Consider the following 8706-nt stretch of genomic DNA (forward strand, 5'->3'; position numbering starts at 1 on the left):
AGTGGGTACCGCTCTGCTGTACATTAGGTGCCGTGTGGATCATTATAATATATTGTAGGACGGTTAAATTTGAATCCAATGATAATTATCATTGTATACGAAAAACGATTCTGATCGAAGATGATTTGTCAGCCTAGGATATAATTTTCAGTGGTTGGTAAAAAAGGTGGTTTATGATTTAATGGCCTGAATACGTCAAAATTTAAGTTATTTTATAATAATTATTGTAAGCTAAACTTATGAAAAACCTTGTATTAAATTTTCAACTCTTAGATACTTATACAAAAATATTTTTATGAATTATACCTACAAAATAATTTGCAAATATTCATGATTTTGACGAATTTTTGTTAATATTTGAACTTCAAATGCTTATAAAAAAAAATTGTGTCCATGTATTCTTATAATTTTTTTTCTCGATTTTTTTGAAAACTGTTGGAAAATGTTAACTTTTGACCTCTATAATGCACCAAGGATATTCACTTTTACATCGGAAACCACCCCCATAGTTTGAAATTGTAGCATTATTTCGACTAGTTATGCTGTACACAGACACAAAAAAAAAACACACATCATTGTAAAATCAATACATTCTTCACTTCGTTCAGAATCTAAAAGTTTGAAGATTATTCAATTTAAACAATTTTACGAGTGTTTAAAGTTTTAATTTTAATTTGAAATCAAAAATACACGTGTAAAATAACGTTTTACTAATAAATAATTTTCGATTTTTGTTATTTTTAAAAAATTACTAAACGTAAGATCTTCAAACTTTTACTTAAATGTTTGAATTTGTTTCAAAATAGAATATATGACAATATTTAAGTATAATATATCCTAGACAGTAGACTGTCAAATCATCTCCGTTCAGAATCGTTTTTCGTATACAATAATACCCATCATTGCATTCAAATTTAACCTACCCTAGTCCGAAGTCCACCCCACCCCTTAATGTACAGCAGAGCGATACTCACTTACCCGATTTTTTTATTTATACTTAGGTGATCATGAACCAGCTATAATTCCAACTCGACATGTTTTGAGAAATTTAAAAAGACGCCAACGCTTAAATAATCAAAGACATTCAGAAAAATTGACCGCTATATGTATTATGAAAACTGAAATTGAATTTAAAACTGTAATTAATGACATAGGTCTCGATCCATTTTTCGTGCATTACCATACTGGAGAGCAGATTCACTTATACAGAAATTATGCACGTGAATCTAAGTATCCACAAATTATTTTAGATGCAACTGGTTCTGTAGTTTCGAATTTTAAAAAATATGATAATGAAAAAACAAAGTATATATTTCTTTATGAAGCTTTGGTTTATGATCAGAAAAATGAATTTAGTTTTACCATCAGTAATATGCTTAGTGAAAGACATAGTAATGTTGCAATTTTTAATTAGCTTGCTAATTGGAAAAAAAGTGATGTGCCGTTGCCAAAAACAACGGTATGCGATCAGTCATTGGCAATACTATCGGCAGTGGTACAATGTTTTACTCAGTACTCCTCTCTCCAAGATTATATTAATGCTTGTGCCGATTTAATTGTGAACAATCTTCCAGCTAACAAACACTGGATTCCTAGATGTTTCGTAAGGACAGATATTGCTCATTTTTTAAAATTAATTACCAAATGGCCACCACTCAAAACTGTAGCAAGAAGAGTTAGAGAGGTTATACTCCGGTCATTTTGTATGTTAATAAAGAGTCAATGTCTAGAATCGATGTGTTCTTTGTTGTTAAGTCTCTTCATTGTACTTACAAATGAAACAGATGGTACTGACAAAATAACCAGAGAAAATACTCCATGTGAAATTCACAAACAAAAAATTATCTTTGTTAGTGCAACTGGTTTAATGGATAATGAAAGTGTATTAGAAACAGTATTAGATCCGGAAAACGACGAAGACATATATATAGTACATTCACAGGAAAATTTGAATGAAGCTTTAGGAAGTTTAAATAATCCATTTCAAAAACTTGTTGAACAAATTTATGATAAGAGTAAATCTTTTTTACAAACCGGAGATAATATAAACCCTCTATATTTACCTGAACTAGTTCCATATATAATAAAATGTATGAAGCTAGTGCCTTTATGGTCGGCTATAATGGTACCCATTTTTGGTTATGGAGGTGAAACGGTGAGTTCTGCAGCCGTCGAATCAAGCTTTAAAAAATTAAAGAATGTTACGTTTAAAAATATTTCACTACCCACGGATATTGAATTGTTTTTAGAAAATCATATATCTTCGCTCCGTGGCATGTCCCTATTAAAGTCAAGTGGTTGTTTATTAAAAGACACAGAAATTCATCATAATAACCAAAGCCAATTCAACAAAGACGGTTCTGGACTTAATGTAGAAATTGACACTAATAAAGAAGGTTTACATTATGCAAAGTCCGGTGAACAAAAATCACCACCATATGCAGAAAGTCTAACGAAAATAAGTTCACCAAGATATTATTCTGATACTAATTCCAATAAAGAAATATCACTAAAATTTTACGAAGAGAGCCCCGCGATTACAATAAGTTCACCAACATATTTTACAGATAGTCATTCTGATGAGAACTCGCATCATTACGGAGAATATGATTCAAATACATCCACGATTAATACGGATAGTGATTCCATACTAAAATGTGTAGAAACTGATAGTTTAGAAAGTCCTAATTACAAAAAGAAGATACCGGTAAAAGATAATTATGAAAAGAAAGTTGATAATTATATTGAAAGTATATCTACCGACTTCAATGCAACAAACAAAACCAAAAAATGCCCGTTATGTTCAGTAGGTGACTTTCCAACAGATAAGTGTCAAAAATGTGCCGTCTGTGAAGATCCAGTTCATACATTGTCTACCTGCTCAGTTACTAGACCTGGACAGAGTGGTAGTGGAACATTCATTATATGCTTAAAATGCTCTAATGATGTCCTCTTTGTTGATGAATTGACAAAAGAAAATAAAAGTACTGAAAGTTGGAATAAAAAATCTACGAATAAAAAGAGAATACGGTCTTATCTAAACCCAAATCCTCATCTTAAATATCTGGAATTAAATAATTTAAAAAAAAATGAAAACTTTACCTATTTTAAAAAATGGTTCTCGGGCTGAGGAATTAAAAAGTTGTTCAATTAAGGATTATGGTAAGATAATACTAAGTAACACTTGTGCGTTTGATTCAGCTGCGTCGATATTAATGGTTGCATACTGTGATAGTATTAATTATAACACTGTGGTTGATAGCTCAAATAGTATGTTCCTTAAATTCATTGCTGAAATAGTCAAGAATGGGATTTCAGCTAAGACATATTTGAAGAGAGCAGAAATTATGGTAATTCTTTATTATATAATTAAATAATAAAACAATGACGAAAATTATAACTTACTAAAGTGTCTGACAAAAAATTAAAAAAAAAAATTGTTAGGTATGTAATTTTAATATTATTTAAACTTTAAAAAAGTTGTTTCCGAATAAGGGAAATTTAAACACTGCACGGGGGGAGTATAGTGATATATAATAATGAAATAACGAAAATGTTGTTGTTAAAATAATTATGCCATTTTACAATCACTAAAATTGAAAACAATAAATTAATTTTACTTATAATATTTTATTATTTAATATATAAATATGTATAAAATTGTATTAAAAATTACAAAATTATATTATTAATAAAATATAATATTATATATTATTATATTTATTAAGTTGATTTATATTTTATTTTATACCAATATAAAATTATTTTGTATAACAATATAAAAATGCCGTCTAAGCTCTAATTTAAGGAGGGGAACCACTGATTTACAAATATGTACACTTAGGTCTGACTTTTACATAATTTCCTAAATAAGTCAATTTTTTGAAAAAATCAATTTAATGTTATTTACAATTAATTGTTTATAAAAAAAATTACATTCAAACACATTAATAAAGTTAATATATTACATAATCAATCAATTAATAATTTTTTTATATAATACGTATACTGAAAATAAAATAATTATTAATTCACTCATATATTTATATTTATAGATAAAATACTTAAAACCTAGAATGGAATATTTGGAATATAATACAACATTGGCAGTATGTGACACAACAGTAGGAAATTTTTTCAAACAATTATTGATAGAGTTTCCTACAGTATTGGACAATATAAACTGCACTATATCCACTTGTAATAAAACAACTAAATGTCCAATACCTGTGCCATATATAACACTGAATATTACAAATGGTAATTTAAAGTCACTTGAGGAAGATATAGGAAACAGATTATTAAGCGAAAATTCCACATGTCATCATGTTGATATAAAAGGGGAAACATGTAAAGGATTAAAAACTATTCATCCAATTGCTTCACCGATCCATCTATTTATTGAACTCCTTAATTGGGAAGGTATGTTATAGTTACAATAAATTGTATATCTATTTATTACTTAGTTAATTATAAATGATTATTTAATTAAACTTCAGAAGATGCAGTCGACAAGGATTACAGTGCCGAAGTTGCACAACAGGTCAACGTATGTTTAGACGATGTACCTCCAGTGTTAACAATAAACAACATTAAGTATGAACTGAGGGGTATATGTTCACACAGACACGGGTTGAGTAGATTGAGAAATAGTGTTGGACATTATCAATCATACTGCAAGCGGAACCACATACAAAACTGGGAACTTTATGATGACATGAAATCCAAACCAATGCCAGTCAAATCTAATACACGAGTACCTTGCGAATTTTTAATTTACACAATATGATATTTATACAATATATAAAGGTAATGGATCATATATTGTACATTAGGTAATAAACTAATAAACGTTTTAAAACTTCATCCTTAAATTTGTTCTTTTCTCAAAATCTAATACCTACAGATAGTTTTTACCATACATCTTACGTATTATGTAGACATACGTAATAATCACGATGTAGAGAATATAAAACTGGTTACTGCTATACTTGTTAATTTTAACCGTCACGGATAGGTCAATTCTTGCGATTGCCGGCGAACGAAGATCGTACAAATTTTGAAAACGGTCGTACAAATTCATACAAATTACGTACTAAAACATAGGACTGGAAAAAATTCGAAAACGCTAAATTTTGTCCGCGGGGTGGGGCTGGGGTGACGTCGATTTTTAAGTTCTTGCGATTGCCGGCGAACGAAGATCGTACAAATTTTGAAAACGGTCGTACAAATTCATACAAATTACGTACTAAAACATAGGAATGGAAAAAATTCGAAAACGCTAAATTTTGTCCGCGGGGTGGGGCTGGGGTGACGCCGGTTTTTTAGTATTTGCGATTGCCGGCAAACGACGTTCGTACAAATTTTGAAAACGGTTGTACAAAGACATACAAATTACATACTAAATTATGGTGTAGGTTAGAGTATGAATTATTTAATGTTAACCTTGGGTGGGGCTGAAATCACATCACCCCAGCCCCACCCATTGTTTTTGGTTGATAACGAGAAAACCAAGGCCGCACAAATTTTGAAAGTTGTCATACAAATTCATACAAATTACATACTAAATATTGGTAAATACATTTTTCAAAAATTCCAAATGGGTGGGGCTGGGGTGATGCTCGTCCCATCAAATTTAGGAGCTGGAATGGATGGCAATTTCATAGAGTCACGAATGATTGGCTGCGATGGTGCACTTGAAGCATTGGATGGTGCCTTGGAGTAGCGCTCAACTAAGTCTAAAACGTCAGCCCTTAGTGAACAGAAGAAGTCATCAATACTGACTCTGTCATCTACCATTTGAGTGGTAACTGATTCATGATCTTCAATGGCATCTTGATAAGACTCATACTTGGACATGTATTGCATTAGGCTGTCTAATCTAGTTTGGAGTTGATTTAATGATTTGGTAGTAGGGTCATACTTATCGACAAATACTTTAATTAAATCCATTTACTTCTTTACTGAATCCCTCTTGTTGATTAACTTCAATAACTCGGGTGGAAGTGATTTGTCGCCGCTTCCCATTTTGATAGAAGAACTTGATAGTTGAGTGTTGAATTAATTTACAATAATACACCTGAGATAATAAATAACAATGACCAACACAAATAAAACTCTTAATATTATTTTATTGTATATATTATATATATTTTTTTAATAAACAATCACGTCGAGGTCACCAAATGTTGACTCGAGTTGAGCTTTCCTATGTAATAAAGGAATGTGCCTTCACGGTCTAAGAGTAGGATATTAATAAAATAAATTTGTGTTGGCATTGGCATTTTTTTGACATTTTTTCTTTTTTGTGTATACAATGGACAATGGTAATTTATGCCTAAGAATGTAATTATATTAAGTAGGCCCGTCGGCCTTAACACATTAACACGACTCACCTGTGGTACGTTAGATGGTGGATTTTATCACACGCGAACCGTGCCGGGGACGTAAGTAGGAACAAAATATTACAGCCCGCTCACGTGCGACCACCTAGCCGTACCACAACGTAGAACTCACAATATACACGAACACGATGGTTGCTACTGCGTACATAAACACAAAACCACGTTTTGTACAATAACTCTGGCTAGAGGTGAACACCCTAGAACGGGAAAAACAATTAATGATAGTCAACAAATGTTGAGCGAACGATGCTTACCAGAGTTTTAATACACAATACAATATAGGACGGAAAAACGTGGTTTAGCAGCAGCAGACGAAGAAAACAGAAAAAGTATAGAATAGTACGAACAGTACTCGGTGGCGAGCGGTAAAGAAAGAAACGACGAAAAGAAAACAAATTTTAACGTAACCGAATTTATGGAAACTCACTTAATCACAATGTCAGTGTCACCTGTACAACAACACGAAATACGAACAACTATAAAAATACAGGTGACAATAAGCCCTTTTAGATACTTTTACACGAATTAATAGAGAACAAATTTTAAAAACAACAATAACAGATAACGTAACGGTCTCACACACGCACTGGGTGGTCAGCACACCACAGCTGATGCCAGGTCGACCGCGCAGCAGCGACGTGTGATAAGACCACTACGGAACATAACAACATAAAGACATGACAAATACAAATACTAGAAAAAGCCATTTTGGCGCGAACAGAACTACTTCGAACACTTTATCCATTTTGTTTGCATTGCTCACAATACATTTAATTGCATCATAAAACGAATTCCATCTAAAAATTTAATTTAAAATAAATGTTTCAATATAAAACACAACTATATTTTTAAAATTATTAATTTATGAATAATAATAATATAACTTACCTTGTGGCATTTGGTGTTATGAGATATCGTCCAAGAATTTCTTTGATTTTATCAGCGCACTGTGAGGACTGATTTTGTTTGTTGAAATTTGCTTGACATTTACTAAATACGCGTCGACTGTTAACTTTATTTCATCTTTTTCAGCTTCTTGGATATCTACTGTAGCTATTAAATTTAATGTATGTGCTGCGCATCTTTGGTGTTTGGGTAATTTTATTTCTGATGAATCATCAAAATGATCACCATTATCAAGAATATCTGTTATGTTTATGGTTCTCAGTACTTCATCATCTTCAGGTTCTTCAATGACTATATTCCTTCCAGTACTACAGCCACTCAACCCACTTCTATCATTTTCTTTGGTGTTATATACTTTAAAATAATTTAAATATTTATTTTATTCTAAATAAATACATCTACAATAGATATTACGTACTTGAATGCTTTTACAAAATTTGCTGCATTGTCTGTTACAAGTAGTGTCGTTTTACTTTGTAAGTCAAATTCAATGTGTACTTTATCAATAAGTTCTGCAATTGCTTCATAGGTATGTCTTCCTATCATACGTCTGCAAGCAAGTGCTTTTGAGTTACGCTCTAGTGTAGTAGGATTCAGCCAATGCACAGTGAATCCCATAAAAAACCTGAAATAAAATAAAATATAATATAATTTCTATATTGGCAGGTGTAATTTATTAATGTATTGTATTACCTGTGAAAAATGCTCCAACAATCAGCAGTAATGCAAACATAATCTATTTTGGACAGTTCAGTTTTTAATTCTTGAATCATACCATAGTATAAACAATTTATATCTCTCATTAAATTTATTCTACACATTGGTACTTTATTAGAAGTTAATTTACAATAGTTGATGAACGCAGAATGTTCAATCATAGAAAACGGTGATACAGTATTTATAATAAGCTTTAAATTTTCACGGTCAAATTCTTTTTGAGTAAGTTTTTTAGAAATTTGTCCAACTTCAGATAACTTTAATTGTTTATATGGTTGCACAGAAATATTGTTATTTAAATTTCTTTTGCTATTTTCAATAAATTCATTTAATTCAGTTGGGTGTACAATGTGTACATGCTAAAAAAAAAAAAAAGCGGGTAAGTCGTGGATGTCGCTCTGCTGTACTGTAGGTTACTGTAATGGATGGAATTAAATTTGAATGCAATGATAGGTATCATTGTATACAAAAAACGATTCTAAACGGAGATGATTTGTCAGTCTAGGATATATTATATTTAAATATTGTCATATATTCTATTTTGAAACAAATATTTTATTTTTCAATTAAGACGCATTTTGCATATGGCTTGGTTAATCAATTAGTGTAGTTATCATGTATTTATCATAATTTATAATACCTTATATTATCATAGATATACGAATACCTGGTTTGAGGA

At 30.9% G+C, this 8706-nt stretch overlaps 1 pseudogene; it reads right to left on the reverse strand.

Moving 5' to 3' along the window:
• Window positions 1-8131, reverse strand: part of LOC107169310 (uncharacterized) — a 28111-nt pseudogene extending 19980 nt beyond the window's left edge.
• Window positions 8132-8706: the final 575 nt, after the last annotated feature.

Source organism: Diuraphis noxia, unplaced genomic scaffold (genome assembly GCF_037042655.1).
Source record: "Diuraphis noxia isolate RWA-SAM2 unplaced genomic scaffold, SU_Dnox_SAM2 contig0001, whole genome shotgun sequence".
Classification (NCBI taxonomy): domain Eukaryota; kingdom Metazoa; phylum Arthropoda; class Insecta; order Hemiptera; family Aphididae; genus Diuraphis; species Diuraphis noxia.